A 20631-nucleotide genomic window follows, 5' to 3' on the forward strand; every position below is an offset into this window, starting at 1 on the left:
CGCGTTCGGCGTAATTTTCGCCTTGCTTACTTTGTGTGTGCCAATGGTCAGGTTATGAGTTTTAGCTTCACCGTGGACACACACACACACACACACTCAAACACATACCACATAAAAACTAATTAGGGTGTGCTAAAAAATAATACCGATTATATAGGTTAAAATTCACATATACGATATGCCGAGAAAAAAATATCAATTGAAGGCAGGAAGTTTAGCTTAATTTAAAAAGGTGTCGCAGAGCATTCATTTTCATTAAAAATGCCATAACTTTTGAATTTGGATACAATCTGTTATTTCGCGGATTTTTGCAAAGCATAAAGTTTCCCGAAAAATTTCTTCAAAGGCACTTTTTTTATTTTTTATTAAATATTAAATAAAAGAAACTAAATATGCAGTTTTGCAACATTAAATCGTTTTTTTTTTTGCTTACCTTAATACTCATATTCATTTACACACATGTTCACCTGGCATCTTTACTTGCGCCGGTGTACGCATGCATGGACTTGCGGTATTCGACTTTTGCTTTACGCTGTCGGTCAGTTTTAGTTGCGAACTTCGCATAACGGTAAACTGCCTTTTTCGCTCCAAAGGACTTTTACACGCGCGCAATTCATTTCTAATTTTTGCACACAGCCATACATTGTACACATCTATGATTACACTGAGACACAGTAGTTTGGTTTAATGAAGTTTCTTACCCGACTTTATATGATTTTGCCACGCTCATTCCAAATCTGTAGTTTGTTTTTCTCTAGCTGCTCTAGTTTTCGCAATATTTCAACTTCGGAAATATTTTACTGATATATTTAAAACATTCCCCATTCCGGTTTAAAACTTTTACAAACTGTTTAATTAGACCGACGAGGATAGTATATGTGGTCGCCAGTTTGTTGAAGGGCATTCATCGTATTCATAATACCCGGTACTAAATTCACTCTCAAAGGCCAAACTTTTTTAGTCCAGTGTTCGGTATTGGCTCTGCTATTCCATAATCACATTAAACAGTGGTATTTTGTGCATCCACCTTGTTGACTCAAAAGAAAAATTAACATTTTAAGATCGACGCATATCAGTCAATTATGTTGTATGTATTCTTCCCAAAGTAGTCTAATAGGCCTTTTATATAGATTCAGATCCATTTAAGCGGCATTCCCGAAACATATAGTCACCACAACAGCACGAAAGCACCGATTAAACAAGTTAATATAGACATAGCGGTGTTTTTATTAAATTTAGTAATGTTGTGCCCTGAAAATTTATTCAAGTAAGCCGAGTAACTATATTTCAGGTAGTACCTGTATCACTTAACCTAGAGCTGCTACAAAGAAATTTAAAATCAGCGACGTCAAATTAGTAAGAAACAGTTTATAAATTATATGTCAGTGTTGAGTAGTAAAATCTGTTAGCTGCACTATGTAACATACAATGTAATTAAATTGAGCCCTTTTTAATGAAGCTATAGTCTATGACCTACTAAAGTTTTATACCCCTATTTGAGAAGTGAACTTATTTTAAACTTTTTTCTTTTATATTAGGTTGCCACACGAGGCATAGAATCAGTTAAATTAAAAGTAATAATACTAATAATTTTATAAACTTCAAAATAAAAAACTTAAACGCATCAATTTTGACTCGAACTGACAAAAAGAAAAATCTTTATTATCGCCCCCAATATATGATCTTGAGCCAGTCAAGCACGCCAACGCTTAATCCAACTTTCCATATATTTATTATATGAAAGCTTCACTTTGGAAAGCCTTCGGAGCCTTAAGCGAATGTTAGTTTTTTGGAATTTCGGTTTATTTCCGGAGCATCATTCGTCAGATCAGTTTTTTGATTCGAATCTGGCATTGGCACACTTCATACCCTAAAAATTAACCAAAATGTATTGAGTCGATCCATAAGAGATGTTGAGACCCTCTACTAACTCTCTGATCTAATATTTATATTTAGATGTGGTTTGGGGGCGCAGTTTACATGAACCCGTCCGGGTCAAATTTGATCAGATGTTATATATTCTATTTTTTTAAAAAGATTAGTCAATTTATTATCTCGAACTAATTCAAGAACTTTGCATATATTTATATGGGATTTATATATTATATTAATTACTTAATCCTGCGCTAATAATGAATTTATGTATAAATGTTAGTTGTGACTGCCGCAAAACTTTCACTGGTGCATCTCTTATAGCAACGTTTCATCAACGCTGATAATTTATCTATATACTTTACAAGACATTTTTTTTCGAACATATATTTAGAGTAGAGATTTTCGAAATGTCTGAAACGGAACAAAATTTATCAAGATTTTGCACTTTCTTTAAATTGCGATTTCAGTTCCAGTAAACCCCTTATGAAGTGATCAGGCTGTCAAAATTTTGATCTTTTGTATTTCTATTGCGGGTCCAAACCACATATAGTAGTCTTCATGCTACGACTAGGCTATTTAGGCATTCTTTTATTTGACTCATTTTGTGTTAAGGCGAAAGTTGACTGCTGACAGTCACCATTACACCGGATGTCACGTGCAGAACATTTTATGCTGTGCTACATTTCGGCATTTTTTCAATTTTTACCTTCTTCTTACTTACGAGCGCTGTACATTGCTTCAACCGCACAAGAGCTATATGCGTGTATGTGTGAATAGGTATGCATGTGTGTATGTATACGTGCATATGCCGGAATATGTGCGCCTATCTGCAGGCTGGCTGTCTACCGTAATTACAACAAACGTGTAGGATAAATTAGTTGAACTGCTTTTTGAGTGCTCGCAGCGCTTTTACCTCTCCCTCTCTACGGCACCCCTCTCTCGCAAATCAGCCGAGTCCACAATATGCTTGATGCTTTTGTGCTGCCAGCGTTTCAAACTTTTTGTTCAGCTATTAGTTAGGACAGCAGGATCCCGTAGATATGCCCACCACTGTGACGCTTATTTTACGGAATTTTTCGCCTTTTGTGCTATGTTGTTGTATTTCTTTTTTTTTTTGTGGATAAAGAACTTCTTGTTGTTGTTTTGTTACTTTTTTTTTGTTTTGATACACAACTTTTTCTTCCTTATTTCCTTTTTTCTTTTAGCTCTCATGTGATTTTGCGCTTTTGTTGCGGCATATTTTCATTGTAGTTGTCGTTGTTATATAATATTAATACTCAGGCCTTCATATATTCTGTTCTCTTACGTCATGCGTTCATTATGCTTGCTTTGTTTGACTGTTTGGGTGTTTGTTGTCGTTGTTTAATTTGTTGTTCGATGCTTTGCTGATTGTTGTGCCCCTTAATTGTTGTTATTGTTTACTGCATGATTTCACTGTGACCTGCAAATCTCACAGCGACCAGCCAGAGTCTGAACGCAGGGGTTTTTAGACTGACTTCTTGGACGATATTTACTTTTTTCTCTCTTTATTTTCAATAAGTTTTCTTTGCACAACATAAATTAAATATTACCTAGAATTAAGAAACATAAAAGTGTAATCTATACTCGACTATCTCCTTTTTAGGCATTCCCTGGCATATAATTTTCTCTTGGAGTGCTTTTCGATGTTCCTGAAAAGTTAAACTGTTTAAGTGATTCGACTGAGTCGTCATCCACTAAAGTTGCTTTTAAGGAAGGGTAGTGAGCAAATGTTGCCATCACGTTTGAGACTCATGATATGAGCATCTTCGCGATCAATGTATTTGTATAAAAGCAAGACCCAAGACTCAATGAAGCAGGTGATTTGAATTTTACTAATAAAACTGTTAACTAAATAAGTTATATACTCTTCTGAAGTGAACAGATACGTAGACATATCAATTCACTTTATTAATAGAAATAAATGCATTAATTGAAACCACTGATATTATTAATGATACTTATAATTTAAAAGGAAAGTGTAAACATTTTAAACTACCTTCCGGATTTCATTGCCGATAGACTAAGCAACCAAGTGATACTAAGTATTCAAACTATGCCAAAAATAGTACAAAGCAAAACAAAAAAAAAACAAAAATAGCTAAGAAACCCTAATCCAAACATGAATATAACAAAATATGCCAAAAATGAGTCACTTCCAATATACACCAATGTAAAACAAGCACCCTACTTCTCTTTGTGTGGGTAAGAATTATGGAATTCGTGTTTTATTGTATCAAAGTAGTCAGAAGTATGCTCAATATAATAAGAATCAGCAAGGAACGAAAACTTGCTCATTTACAACACATTAACCACACAACTCTCAAAATTGTAGGAACTTGTTTTCGATCGTTCAGTTTGTATGATAGCTACATGCTGTAGTGATTCGATCAGAACAATTTCTTCGGAAATTTCATTATTGCTTAAGATGATAATTCGCTCCCAATTTCATGAATATATCTGGTCAACTGAAAAAGTTTTCCATAAAAGAACTTGATTCCGATTGTTTAGTTTGTACGACAGCTATATGTTATAGTGAACCGATATCGGCCATTCCGTGAACGAGCAGTTTCTTGATGAGAGAAGGATATATGCTAAATTTAAGATCGATATCTCAAAACTGACAGACTAGTTTGCGTATACACAGACGGACAGACAGAAGAACATGTCTAAATCAACTCAGGTCATCATTCTAATCATTTATGTGTATATTTTATAGGGTCTCCGACGTTTCTTTTGGGGTGTTACAAACTTCGTGGCAAACTTAATATACCCTGTTCAGGGTATAAATATATTAAATTGAAAAAAATGTATGAAAAGTAGGAAGAACAGAAACAATTTTACATATTGTTGTAATTACAACCTGAAATTATTATATTACTATGAGGCAAATTTTTTAAATAAAAAGAAGCTGAGCGTGAGCGTGAGCTTCAAAAGCCTTTCTAGGGGTGAAAAATAAAACAAAAGATAAAAGGTTTCTGCACACGTAATCTGACACAGTTTTGGATAAGCAATTCTTGCACTTAAATGTGTGGTGAATAACAGTTATCTCGCTTATATACCCAAAACTGTTATACCACTCAAAATCAGGAGAGAAACGCAGTAAATGAGCGAAAGAGAGCGCTCATATCGAACTGAGCGTGTGCGATGGATGCTGTACAACGCTGCGTATGAGCCACTTTGTCAACTGCTGGACTATGAATTGAGCGCATACAGCTTCTCCAGAGAGAGAGAAGGAGCGCGAAAACACTGACCTAACACACATTTCCGATGCCACCGTGCAATGGCGAAGCATATCAAGGATTCGCTCGTGCTTTGTAAAATTTCTTTCACAGCATTTCTGTGACAGAAAGTAATACTTTCGAATTCGAAAAATTGCGTTGTGTCAAAATATTCGAATTTTCGCGCTGAGAGTACGCTGGCATGCATTTCGTCAGCAAGTAAATACAAAAACAATAAAGGTGTTTGATGATTTTGCTGCTGCTTGGATTTGCTACGTCAGTAGAAACGTTTTGTTAGTCTCGTCAAGCGGCGGTTGATTTTGCGGCATTGCAATTCGTTGCAACAATGACGCGCATACGCAATATATGTATATTTGACGAATAAATTTACACGCGCGTAAGCAAGCATATTGCTATGTTTCGCGGTTAATTTGGTTGAACATTTGTGGCAAACGAAACTGTTAGAAGTTGAACCAAAAATTAGTTTTTGTGAAATAAAATAGGCAAAAAAATATAAAACCGAATGAAACAAATCAGAAATTGGAAACAAATTTTTACCAAAAATTAAACAAATAAATGATAAATTAAACGCAAATTTCAAACTAAAGCGAAAATAGTAATAAGTAAATAAAAGTATCTTTAAAGGAATTGTTGCAAAAAAACTGCTTCGAGACCTCGAGTGTGAATGTTTTGATGGAAAAATTGTAATTTTTGCAGATAGGAAAGTTTGTTCCACTCTGCGAAGGTAAGCCTTATAGCTCATTATAATTACTTAATAAAAATGTTGTACTTATAAAACTGAAGAAAACTTGTTTTTAAATACTTAAATTGCCACATACCACTTTTCCCCTTTCTGCTGCGTAAAGTAACTTAACAATAATCGTGCATCTACATTGCATGCAAAAACGAAATGGCGTATAAAAGCGTATCAAAAACGTCAGTAAAAAAATTAAAACGGAAGCAAAGAGAGTAGATATCTCATGTTACTTCATCTTCCATTTAATTAGCTTGTTCTTTAAAATATCTTTTTTTAATTCTCATTGCATTTTAAAGCAGTTGTACCACCAGCAAGCTACATCTTGCAGCATATATTATATTTACAGGAAATGAGTAAATGATGTTGGCAAAAGTCAAAGTGAGGCAAGATTTGTTGTTCTAGCATTGGCGAAGCTGCCGCCATTGCACCTTCAGGTTATAAATTCACTAGTAGAGAAATGTTTGCATACCAACCGGCGCTTATTATGCGATGGCCGTTTGCGCGCCGTTTTCGTGAATGTCATCAGCAGTGCAAATACACACACATGCACAAACAGCACAACTACCGCCATCTGCAGTCATCTGCGCACTAGTCTGTAGCGACTACTGCTGTTTGACGCCGCAATGCGGATGGTTTGTAACTCATACTCGTCTACATATATAAGTCCACGTTCGCTAAATTATAGCTATGAACTTGTGTGTGTGTGAGCATTTCTATGGCTAAATTCTTTTGCACTGGCGTAGTTGTACGTGCTTCATTTTCATGTGTTTTCCACATTTAACTGACGGAATTGTAGCTTTTTCGTCACTTTCTACTACTTTGTGCACTTTTTCTTCATTTTTCTTTATTTCAATATGCTGACATACATTTTTGCTGTAATTAAAAGAGAAAAAACAAAAACAAAAAGTTATAATTTGAAAGCCACGAATACTTTTAGATATTTAAATGCGCGTATTTTAATTCAAAAATCACAAAACATTTATACGTATATATGTACACACTTTTTTATATTTATATTTTTGCTTATATACACTCATAACATATATATATAATTCATACGATGCTCCGAAATTTCTTTATGGTTACACACTGCGTATGAGTAACCCGCAACAGTTGCCGCAGCTGTTGTATGCTGATATGAGCACATGTGTGTTTGTATGTATGTGTGTATTCATAATTATTTAGACGTAATATAGCATATATAATATGTATGCACACAGAGTATCCGCATTGTGGCACACGCTAATGAGCAGCAGCAGCGAACTGTCAACGAACTGGAATTCAGTGAACTTGGCTTTGTTGTTTTTCTGTGTCAAAGCATTTCACTGCGAAAATAAAAATAACGCTTAATAATAAAGCCAGTGTGCCTAAAAATAAATTTAAAAAAATATCAAAGTATTTTGCTCCCATAGAGGATGCTGAAAAATAAAGTCAGCAGCTGAGCAGCATTTTAGGCGCAATTGCTGGCTTGGGTATTCATATTTATGCCAGTGAGCAACTTGTGAAATAGTTGATTGCTGATGTACGTTTCATGAGTTCAATAATATCAATCAATAAAAATTATGAGAATAAACTGAGTAGACGAAGTCCGACTCTTAAACATGGAAATTAGAGTTACAATTTCAGAGATATTATAATTCAATTTGTAGGTACAAAGGAGTATTCGTATATTTAAGAAAGTTTTGAATTTTTAAAGCTGAAATTATGTTCACACTAGCTTATTATACTTAAGAAGTTAAGTCAATCTAGAGATCTCATAAAAAGCTTAATTTTGACAATTTATTCTGATATAACGGAACCGACTTTCTTTCTTGCAGGCATTATTGAAACTTGACTTGAGAGTAGAAAAAAAAATATATATATAAAAATTTTGGAAGTGCTATGATTAATCGACGATAGTGATCCAAGAAACTCGTGCTATCAAAAAAAAAACAAAACAAGTAAGGGAGGGCTAAGTTCGGATGTAACCGAACATTTTATACTCTCGCAAAGTCAAATGGTATACTCGTTTGAGATTTCTTTGTGGATTGACTGATATTTTCGGTAGAAGGTCAACTATAGGCACTGGGGTCCACATATTTAGTACTTAGGGGCTTGAACAGTTTTGGTTCGATTTAGAAAATTTTTGGTCACAAGGTGGCATACTTTAAACGTATTATTCACGCAAAGTTTTACGCCGATATAATCATTGTTGCTTGATTTGCATAGTGGAAAGTGAAAGAATCAGATGGAATTAAAAATGGTGTTACATGGAAAATAGGCGTGGTTGTAATCCGATTTCGCCCATTTTCGCACTATGACATAGAAACATGAAAAGAACGTTATGCACCGAACTTGGTTGAAATCGGTTAAGCAGATCTCAAGATATGGGTTTTCACCTAAAAGTGGGCTGTGCCACGCCCACTGTCTAATTTTGAACGCGGTTCCTATAAAGTCATCTTATACCATCTCAGAGATAAAATTTAATGTCTCTGGCGTGTTTAGTGCTTGATTTATCGCGCTTTTAGTAGTTTTTAACAGTACCGTTATATGGGGAGTGGGCGGAGTTGCCACCCGATTTCAACTATTTTCACACCGTCAATAGAAGTGCTAAAAACATTTGCTTCCAGTGAATTTTGTTATTATAGCATTAGCGGTTTAGGAGATATGCACATTAAACCTATTAGAGGCGGGACCACGCCCACTTTTTAAAAAAAAATTCTAACTGCAGATGCCCCTCCCTAATGTGATCCTGTGTATCAAATAACAGTCTTGTATCTTATTGCGGAGCTTAGTTATGGCAAGTTATTTGTTTTTGATTAATGGCGTTTTGTGGGCGTGGCAGTGGTCCGATTACGCCCATCTGCAATACCAACCGTCTCACGGTACCATGAAACATGTCTACCAAGTTTCATAAAGATATCTCAATTTTTACTCAAGTTAGAGCTTGCACGGACGGACGGACAGACGGACAGACGGACGGACAGACGGACGGACGGACAGACAGTCACCCGGATTTCAACTCGTCTCTTCATCCTGATCATTTATATATATATAACCCTATATCTAACTCGATTAATTTTAGGTGATACAAACAACCGTTAGGTGAACAAAACTATTATACTCTGTAGCAACAGGTTGCGAGAGTATAAAAACCGTTAAAGTGTAGCACCATTCAATGATACATTTTTGTAGCATAAAAGAGTATAAAAAGATGTTTATCTTGACTTCGATAGGCCACTTTGAATGGCGGCTGCCATATATGCTATAGTAGTCCGTTCTGAACAATATCTATATTCGGAGAGTATACCGGTGCCTTGGACAATATTCTATGCCTAATTCCGTGAAGATATATTTTCAAATAAAAAAGTTTTCCAAGCAAGAACTAGATCCGGATTGATCAGATTATATGACAGCTATATACTATAGTAATGCGATATTGGCGGTTTCGACAAATGAGCACCACCTTGGGGAGAGAAAGACGAGTGCAAAATTTCAGATCGATATCTCAAAAATTGAAACTAACTTTCGTGTATTCAGGCTTCACAAATTTCACTTAATCTACCATGCTCAGCGTCTTCTATAGGGTAAAATACAAAATGAGATTTATTTGTAAATGAATTACATTGGTATTTATCCAGACAACAATTTTTCGCAAACGAGCAGACTAAGAAAAAAGTTAAAATTGTTTCAATCAAAAAGGTAAAAAGCTGACTGACGCAATACACTTGAACACAAATACTGAAGAGGGAAACATTAACTCTTTCACTATGGTTCTAATTAAATAATGTGATTACTTTAAACTAAAAAATCGATTTTCTAATACCCTAGAGAGGCCTAAGTTCCATATGTCGGCTGCATCCACGCTTAACCATAACTCACTAATTTTAAAATAAATATTTCTAGAAGTAAGGAAGTAGTGCATTGTATAGCAATATTACTGCCAAAATTTTATTTGATTAACAGATGACTGTCCGCTCTGTTAAAAATAAACACTTATATCTGGTATGTATGCCATCAAGATTTTTTTATTAGGTTTAAAGTCTTTTAAAATGTTGTAACCACCCTTAGATTGCCTAAATATGCAGTTACGACCTTAAGCTGGTCAAAAACTTCAATTAAAGTAGCTTTAAAATTTATCACAGAATATTTTTTATATCAGTGACATAATATCGCTGATATTTATAATAAGCTCAAATGTAAAACTCATGTGTATTCAACTGCACCCGAACCGGTGTATGCAACAGAAATCAGTTTTTATTTTAGCGGTAAAACAGCAGTGAACAATTTCAATTTCCTAAAAATTTATTTCAAAAACTCACAAGGATTAAAATGACAAGTGCTGTTTGTTTTTTGTTTCTGCAGCAAAATAAAAAGAGTCTAAGCGGAATATAGGGGTGGTATATTTTCTCATATTTGTAATTGTATGTATGTATTGACTGTAGGCAGCAGGCGAAAAGAAAACATATCTGAAACTGATGTCGCCCAAGACAGCCAATCAGACAACGGCTGACAGACGGGTCGACAGACGGGCGAGCAGCAGGTGACTGAATGCAATATCCTGCACACTTTCGGCGGGCAACGTGGCAAAAAGTGAGAAAAACAGTTAAAATTTAAATGAAATTCAATGCGCTAGAAAGCGCTCAAAGTTTAAATGTAGAAATTAGGTAAGGTAATTTGGTATGGAACACGCGTAAAGCAAAGCGTACAAGAGCAATATCAAAATTGCGATAGACGCGCGCTAATCAACTAAAGCTTTTACCACCACGAGACAAAGTTTTCGAACAACAAATTGTTAAAGCGTTATATATCATAGAAGTATGCGTGCCTCCACAGCGCTAAGTTCTTAAGTATTTTAAATTTTCTCACCCTCACACGAAACGCAAGTGCGCTTAAGTGGTGAAACTTTTCCACGCCAAGTGCGCAAGGGAAGGTGAAGGACGACGCGCATATGCGTTTAGCTTAAGTGCCATTTGTAACTGTTTTTGGCAGACATTTCCGTTAAAACACCTTTATAACAATTTGCCACAAGCAGTACCTACATACATGTACATATATAATATGTGTATAAAAATGTATATGTTGCCACAAACGTCTGCCTCAGTGGCTAAAGAATGCCTGCATCTGTCTACAAATCCGCTGCTTTCGTGGATTATGGATAGGCAAAGTATCATGAACAATTTGTATTTTATTGTAAGCAGCAACTTTTAAACTGTCGCTATATGCCAAACTCGCATTTAAGTGTTATTGCTGGCAAAGGCAGTGCCAACAGTGGGTCCGCACCACCGCACGCATACTGGCGACCATGGCAGCCAAATGTTGCCAAAAAATCTCTTATGCCCAATGCCAGTACACGTTTTAAGGAATTGCATTTGCTACATGTCTACAGAGAAAGAGACTTGCTACGGTGTGGAAGTACACTGTAGCTCAACAAAATAGTAACACTTAAAAATTTTCACCTCTATAAATATTCCAAAAATGTTTTCCATTAACATATAAGTAGTAAGCTGTGATGCTTACTTTTAAGATTTTAAATTTTATTAAAGACCTCGTAACCTTGACGTGACTTGATACCACATTTTTCCGTCAATGTGAGAGTTATCTCAATGAAAATGCGAGAGCGCATTGTACTTATATTTCATAGTATATTTGTGGCTAAAACAAATAAAATTGGGTGAAAACTTGACCTAGCCTCCATATAGTAACTATAATATGTATATATACTTAAGCAGTGTTCAAATTAATGCAATTTGCCAGTCCCTTTCTCTATGTCAAATATACCCCATAAAATGATTTCCGGCTTTCCATCTGTATTTAAACCGTTCAGGTTGGTCAAAATGTGTGATATTTTAATAAAATTATATGGATAAGTTTTCTTAAAAATGACGTGACTTAGCGCTGAATTAGATTGGAATTGATCAATACCTTGGTCTAAACCTCACATTTTTAATATAATAAATTTCGATTCTTTGGTTGACGTTTTCTACATCAACTCAATATAATATTATATTATATTTTATTTAATTTTATATTTATTTTACTTAATTTTATTTTATTTTATATTATTTTATTTTAGTTTATTTAATTTTCATATATTATATTTTATATTTTATTTTGTTTTATTTTATTATATTTAAATTAATTATTATATTTTTTATTTTATTTTATTTTATATTTTTTAATGTATTTTATTTAATTTTGTTTTAATTTATTTTATTTCATATTATTTTATTATTTTCTTTTGATTTTAATTTATTTTATTGTTATTTATTATATTTTTTTATATTATATTATATTTTCCTATATTTTATTTTATTTTATTATATTTAATTTAATTTTTATTTAATTATATTTTATTTTATTTTTAAATTTTTTTTGTTCTATATTATTTTATTTTACTTTATTGTATTTTATTTTATTTAATTTTATTTTATTGTAAGTCTTATTATATTAAGACTTTTACTTGAGCAACAGTGTATACACGTGTGTTAGAACAAATATTTCACCACAAATGATGGGTTTTGTATCACAGTAACTTTCACCGCATATGTCGTTATACCGCAGCCACTAGCGGAAAAATATTATTTCTTACGTTTCGTAATAAGCCACTGCAATAAACACTCATAACTGAGGACTCCTCTTGTATATATGTGCACATTATATGTATAAAACAGAGTAGCAGTGGTTGTACATGCATACAAGTATGTATATGTATTTAAGAAAACGTTGAAGTCGTAGATAAGGGTACATACTTTAGCTTTAGCTCTCACCTACTGGTATCGGTAAAAAAGTAGAGCATATAAATATTAAGCATAAAGCAAAAAAAAGAAAGGACAAGCTGAGTTTGGATCCGAACTTTATGTTATTTTAGCGTATGCTCACAGCTTGTAAAAATTTCACAGCAGGTTAGCAGCATGATGACTACAATTCTTAAAGCTGCGCAGGAGCTATGAACTTTGGCACAGCAATCATAAGAAATAGCACTTAACCTGAAATACAACATGATTTTTTCAATAAATCTTTGTAATTTTTACATTTACGAAAATATTTGGTATACAATATATTAAAAACATCATTTACTGATAAAATTATTGATCAAAATATTCAAAAAACCAAACACTTTATACTCTTGCAACTTGCAGTAATCAAAGCCCGTGAAACTCCTTCAGGTGCTGCCAAAGCTTTATATTAAAACATGTTGCGAAATAGTTCAACATTCATTATTCGAAGAAATCGAGACTAAATTACGATCAAATTTGGTGTCTTCTTAACTTATAGTGAATGCTATTAACTTAGACTTAATATATATTATATTAAAAACATCTTTAAATGTCATAGCTCTATGTGATATTAACTCGACCGAAGAGGCTAAATTTAGTATATTTATTCCACCAATTTCGCAATGTAATATAGGAATATCAGCGGGTTGTCATGCCTATCGTCCGATTTTGACACTGGTTACTATACACTTTTAGTAGATTTTAACAAACCCGTTATATGGAGGAGTGAGCGGTTTTATCATCCTATTTATATACTTTCGTAAGAAAGGTAAAAAGAAATTTTCCGGTGTAAATTTGGGTGATACAGCTTTATTGGTTTTGAAGATATATATATATATTTAATGTATATAGATATCTATACATTAAACTTATAAGGCAACATATCACATCTTTAAGGTATTTTGATATAGAGTATATTAATGTTTGTAAAATTGGAAATCGTATATTGTCCAGCTCGAATATCAAAATCGTTTTTAATTGTTGACGGGTTTCAAAATGACGACCATTTTTATAAATTCAAGCTTAAAGTGTTCCCAAAGAATCGGAGAGTTGTCCTGTTGGAAAATCCACATATCCTCATATAGCTCTCCAGCAACTTGAAACAGCACACTTTCAAAATAAATGTACAATATATATTTTGGCGTTAGTATTAGTGGGAAGAAAACGAATCTTTGATTTTCCTCACTCACTTTATTAAACACGATCAGCATTGATATTAAAATTTGTTCGCCTACATTCGTATCAATTTTCGAAACGCTTCTCATATTTTGATAAAGTCAGCTTCAAAGCATCAACCGCTTTTCCAGAACTTTACACTGATTCATACATGATTGGCCATACCAAACCTACATAAATAACTAGCGCGTTCAATAAACCGTTCTAGCTTAAGCTGAAGTGATATTTTCCAATGTAAAGATCATGCAGCAAATAACGAGGACGTTTGAATTTTGTAAAGCGGAAGAGAGAAAGAAATAACTGCCTGAGATGGTGTTCAGTCTTCAAAACTTTAGACGAATGAACTTAGTATATGTTGAACTTTCATCGGAAACACTTTAGATAGATAAAAACATAGAAAGCTGTGACATTAACTCGAGTTTGTGTTTTACCATTATAAACTCTAAAACATTGTATTCATAAACGGAATATGGTCTCAAGATTTAAAAATTTTACCGCTTTGAAATTTTACAAATCTGTATTAATTTATTCATAAGTCTAACTGATTTAAAACAAAATTGAGTCCATGTAAAACGGAGATAGCGTGGTATAAGAAAACGCTTCCTCCGTTTCAAGGAATTCCAAAGAAATACACAAGAAATGAAAGAACAATACGAAACTGCGCAATTATTTAATTAACTATGAGTGCTTTTTTTCCGAAAATACATTAAATATTTAATATAAAATTTCCAAGTTCCTAAGAAAACCTCCAAAAATTTAAAGTAAAGAGCTGCGTCTCCTCAAATTTTTACCCAAACTCTGTACAAGCGATGAATTGCTAGAAAATACACACAAAACACCGTTTTGTATACGAAGAAACATAAATCCCGAAATTGTATGCGCTTCTGGCTAATATTGACACGTCAACGCAGTTTGTTAGTGAACCGTTCTTTTTTTTCTGCGACACTGCCTAGCAGGCGCTTTTGGCTGCCAAAGATGAATGTCAAAGCCAATACAAGGTAAAGCCAATCATATTCGCTATAAGCTAGTTAAAGGCAATGTTCGTGTCGTCAGTCAATGTTTGTCAGCGCGACAGGCAGCAGCTGGAAGCCGCCAATGTTGCTGGTAAACAAATGACAGCAAACAGACGAACACACAGACAAACGCACACACCGACGCACCAATCCGCGTGAAAGCGCATAAATAAAGCTACAGATATAGCGACAATATTTGTTATTTGAAATTTGAAACCATAAAGCAGTTATGAGGCAGGTTGTGGGATGTGACAGCGAGAGTGAAGTGAAGACAGGGTGTAAGAACTTGACGAAAAGAAACGTTTTAGTGGCCCATTTGAGACGCAAGCCAAGCAGTGAACGTGCCGAGTTGGCAATTTTAGTACACTGTAAAGTGCCACACATACACATACATATAGACGTTGTATTGGTGAGTGAAGGTATGCAAAAATGTCGCAATATTTTAACAGCACTTTTTGCTTTCTCTACGCTAATATATATGGAATATTTTTACCTCAAGAGCCAACGGCGTCTCATTCGAGCAGGAGCCGTCGAGATGACGACTTGCCACATCACCTTTTCCACGCACATACATACCAACAATATGCAGCTGTTTTTATTACTGTTACTTCGTCAGCCTATTTTTCGCACAATGATTTTTCCACCCTCCCTTGCCTCCAAAACGGCTCAGGAAGCATAGATGTCGCTTTTGTGTTGCGCCTTTTGTTTGCCGTCACTTTGCATATTTCGATATTTGTTTGCTTGCGGCTTTTACCGTTGTTTTCTGGGCAAGGTATTGCTGTTTTTCTTTTGGCATTATGTTGTTACTAGGCTTGCTGTTGTTGTTGCTGCAGTGCGGAAATCAAAAATCGCATTTTTTGATGGATTGCCTAGACTTGTTTTCACATACATATCCGTATAACGGTTTTGATAGATTTTTTCGCTTATTTTCCTTGCAATTTTTTAGACACTGTACCAAGGATTCTATGTTTAGGTGTACTCAATTGTTGCCAACCCGTAGCAGGACATTCTCTTCTTAATTGTGTCTTTATTTGTGGCGGCTTTGTTCTATTTCAGTAACCTATTTTATTTAGGAAATTATAAATACAGTATTGCGCCAATTCGTGCCTCACGTGCTTTTGTTGTGTTTTAAGGTGAACAAAAAAAGATAAAGGAAAAATATTGGCGGAATGTTTATTACACCGTACAACAATTGACTGGTTATTGCATCACATCAATTTTACCGAAAGATTGAGTTAAAATATTAAGATGGAACGAAAATAAGTAATTAATCGTGTTATCGAAGTTATTCAACAAAATCGAAGTATTTGCTTTTAAATTTCGAAACAGAGCTTAAAAGTGTAAAAATTACGTCTATCATCATCGACGTTTATCTCTCTCTCAGTGGCGTATAATATTTTTATGTTTGGTAGTTTGTGTCAATGCTATAAGGAATCGAAATCGTAACTTCACAAAAAAATTATATATCAATATACCATACATTGGCATCGTTTTTGAAAATTTAAGAAATATTTGGGCAATCGAGCGGTGTTTTCCTCCAAACCACTCGCAAACTACTTGTGGTTGCATAGAATCTTACAAATCCCATATACAATTTATATAGATTCAAGCTTAGCGAAACTTTGCTTTAAAAGCAGATTCCGTGCAAACTATATTTCTCCACAAACCCTCAACTCTACTCTCACATATTTTAAGTGAAAGTTCTTTGGAAAATTATCGTATCATGTCTCTTACCTCAAGGCCAAATGGTTTCATTAAATTGTTCATTCCATCGCACACATACTCGTAAATATATGCGTGAACTTTGCCCAAGTGTTGTGAGACTTACATATCTACAAGCATATACTTGCTGTCTTCTTGCGTAATAATTTTCTGCTTGATTTTAGCGCAAGTATTAACTTTTTAAATTAAAAACTTTGTCACTTACGTTTATCCTTGATTTCACGTGGAAAGTTGTACCCGAGCAAAGCAAACTGAAAGGGGCAACTTAACGAAGATGCAGCCAAATATAGGACTGTATATATATATAAGTATGTAATGAAGGCAAAGTATAGTTGCACATATTTTTTAAACCTTTAGTGCGGTCATTAATAATTGTTGTAGCTGTCTTCGATGCATGTGAAGTCATATTTGCTTTGGAGTTATCGACAACATATGAGTTACAATACAGTGAAGTGGCATATCGAAACATCCAGTATCATAAACCTGAGAAGAAAAATAAAGCTACTTAAATGATTTTTTCAATCAAATGCATGAACAATATTAATATGACACTTTTGACCTATAGGTCACCATTTCAGCTTCAATAAGCCACCACCAAGCAATCGTAAGCCACCAACTTCAACTGTAGATAACTCTTAGGTTAAGCTTATTTATTATACCATATACTACTTCTATTACAGTTAATAATTCGATGCAGTTGAATTGAAACTGAAACAACTTAATTGTTTCGGCATTACGACTTAGTACTAATTTCAGTTGAAATTATATTGAAGCTGTCAAAAAAAAATCGATTTAACAGATAAATAACAGCTGATGATTTTAAACAAAATATTATATTAATACAATTAACTTTTTATTAGCCTAAAAATGAATAAATATTTAAATGAACACTAGCTTTGATTTATAGTATTACAAACATGAAAATGCTGGACCCAAAATGGATGTGCTGCACATAAGAAAAAGTTTTCGTAATCACCATACTCCCTTTGAACCAAATATTAAGTAAAGAAATGTTGAGTTGAGAATCGCATGACTTTTAAATACTATTTGCAGCAGATTCTCGAGCTACTCTAATTTAGATTTCTCTTCACAACAATAAGTTTTGTCAAGGGTGCATATAATTTAATTTTATGGCCAAATATTATAGTTGGACTTATTATAAATATATGGCTTTGCCATTACGTTTCAAAATGATTTCGAGCACGTTAGCGCCACTACCTGCTCGAATGATGGCATGAGGGCTATCATCACTCCAAACGCGACCAATATGTTTGTTAACGTATACGTTCAAAAAATAGTGAGCTACATCGCTGAACAAAATTTTCCCGCGTTACGTCGCGTGAACCGTTCCGAAGTAAGTATTTTTATTATGAAATGGTAAACCAAATTGAGTATAAATCAACTGTCGTAACAACGGTCGAAAAGACCAACTCTTAAAAGTTATTGTACTATTGAAAATCACATGTCTAAAAAACACACGTTATATTACTCCAGTCCTAGCCTACTGCCCTTCAACCGTCTGTTCTTTAGTGCATTCGTGGAAGTGGAATATAATATACTGATCCAAGTATAAATTCACTTGTAGGAGTCATAATACCTAACATACATGTTTATGATCACTTTATGTTCGAGCTTTAACAAAATTTTTTGAAACCTAAGAATAAATAATTAAATTAATTAAAACATAATTTTGTTAGAAATTACACTTTTTTCATTGTGAAAAATCGTGCATACTTTAAGGCGCATATACTCATGGAAATCATATGTTTATTTGTCGGTTCAGCTATATGTGTATATAAAGTACTTTCTTAATCACTAAAAGTTTGCAAATGTCTCCATAGTAAGCGGTGATCCATCAAAATAAGAAATAAGAAATGTGCGGTTATGTAAGTGAGATTAAAGATTGATGTACGTGACGTATGAGTAATTTCAGCTGAGTGCTGAGCTACGGTTTACGGCACATAAATTACCTAATTGTTTTCCCCAAAGTGATAAGAAGATGTTTAAAGGAATAACTACTGAAATAAAAGTACTGCGGTACGCTGGAGTGGAGGGAAGTTGGTTTTTTAACAGAAGAATTGGGGAAGTTGCTGTAAAAGAGCTTTTCTAGTTTTGCAAGTAACGAAAAACGACAGATAATATTCAAAAGCTTACTACAGTAAGCGTTTGAGCCTGCAGCAAAGCTTTTAAAATTTTTTTAATTGGTAGTTTTCTTTCACTGACTTTTTCGTCAAAAGAGGTGAGCAATTCGTGATAGAGCATGACTGATCATAACGATGGTTTCTTCGACTTAAAACATTATCGATTATAATCCCAAAATTTCACCCACAATCCACAGTTCAATAATAAAATAGCATTGAAAGTAATTTCTTCGAAAATATAACACATATATAAACATAGATCGATTTTAAATTATATAAGCTTATAACGCGATACGATTATAATATAACGATTAATACGATTATACGCTACACTTAACTGGGATACACAGTCTTTAAGCCTTGGAGCTTAAAAAAATATGTTGAAGCGTTTTTTTTTTTTTTGAAAATTTTCTATTCAATTTAAAAATAATTAAATTAAAATTTAGAAGCAAAAGCGCCGAAGAGAAACATATTAAATGTTTGAACCTTTACCCTTACAGAGAGTATTATACAGGTATTTATTCTATGAATATATATAAAAATACAGTTATGCATTATTCACCCCATACTGTAGTTACCAGAGGCGTTGACAGCCCCGAGCCATTACTCACTCGTCGACCACAACCTGCAACTAACTCGCATGTGCTTCTAATATTGCTCTTCAGCCACCTGAAGCAATTCAAGCGAAAAAATGGCAATGAATACATTTTCATTTATATTACAAAATATTACGTTTTCGCTTAATTTGAATGCGTATTTTACTTGTCAAGAGGAGCGTTGCAATATTACGGGGAGGAGGGAGAGATGCGGAGCAGTTGCGGCATTTTTAGCTATAAATCTGCATATATATGAACACGTGCGTGTGTGTGTGTGTGTGAGCAATCATTCAGTCATTCATATTTAGCACACACACCCATGTATTTATATATGCTTGGCATGTAGATCGGTTTGTAAGTAGGTGGCGTAAAAAATTCATGTAGCATGTGAAATTTTTAAGCACTCTTCCAAAGGAAACACACGTACATATACACAATATACTTATATAGATACCTGCCAGTGGTGAACAGGCGCTTAAAATAGCAGTCTAGTGAGGAGCTACAGCTGTAGATATTGATAGGGCAGCTAAATTGGGGCATCGCCACGCCACACATTCACCAGCGAAACGACAGGGAGCTATTTGGAGTTGTGGTGCTTCAGTGACCTTGTTGTCACTTACTTATGCGCATTCAGCCACACACACGCACATACATATATATGCATACACCCACTTAGGAGCGCAGCTTTCGACACTATCACCAGCAAAACTTCAACGCTGCCCATTGCTGCTGTTACAAACGCTGCTTCCTTCAATGATTTTGAATGTGTGTATGGGATTTTTATTGGTATTATTGTTCGCATGCTTGTATTCAGTCTCAGACATGTGTGAAAAATTATGCACAAAATAAATGCGCACGAATGAAAAATTTATAAAATATTTAAATAAATACTTCATAAGATATTTGCGCTGGTAAATGGTGAGGTGGGGAGGAGAGTATGACAAAAAAAAAAAAAAGTAACAGTAGCAATAACAATTGAGCAAATATATTTTCACAAACGCCCTGAAGAGAATGTGTTCGCAAATGATTTGAGTATGTGTCGGCGCTTGTGGTGTGGCAAATGTGCGCAAGGCAGCTGAAGAGAGTGGAAAGGTGGTGTTGTTAAAAATGTAAAATATCTATAAATATAAATATAAATTGCGAAATGTGTGGTTAACAGACAAAAACCGTTTCGCATTCACGTCATTTGGCCACTCAAAGCGAGATTGCTTGTCGACAAGCAGATGTGTTAGGGTGCACAGATTGCACTATGGCAGCATGTGCGTCCAACGACGGTTCACTCAAATTGCTTTGGACTCTTGAAAAAGTGTTACATATAATATATGTGTATGAACTTGTTACCATATTTCATAGT

The 20631-nt window shown here is 34.2% G+C and overlaps 1 protein-coding gene across 1 annotated transcript in view; it reads left to right on the forward strand.

Moving 5' to 3' along the window:
• Positions 1-5414: 5414 nt before the first annotated feature.
• LOC106622699 (uncharacterized) overlaps positions 5415-20631 on the forward strand; it is a 150178-nt gene continuing 134961 nt past the window's right edge. The window contains exon 1 of the mRNA XM_036356963.2: positions 5415-5859. The gene's annotated coding sequence lies outside the window, so the exon portion shown is untranslated. The remainder of the gene's footprint in view (positions 5860-20631) is intronic.

The sequence above is a fragment of the Bactrocera oleae genome, chromosome 2 (assembly GCF_042242935.1).
Source record: "Bactrocera oleae isolate idBacOlea1 chromosome 2, idBacOlea1, whole genome shotgun sequence".
Classification (NCBI taxonomy): domain Eukaryota; kingdom Metazoa; phylum Arthropoda; class Insecta; order Diptera; family Tephritidae; genus Bactrocera; species Bactrocera oleae.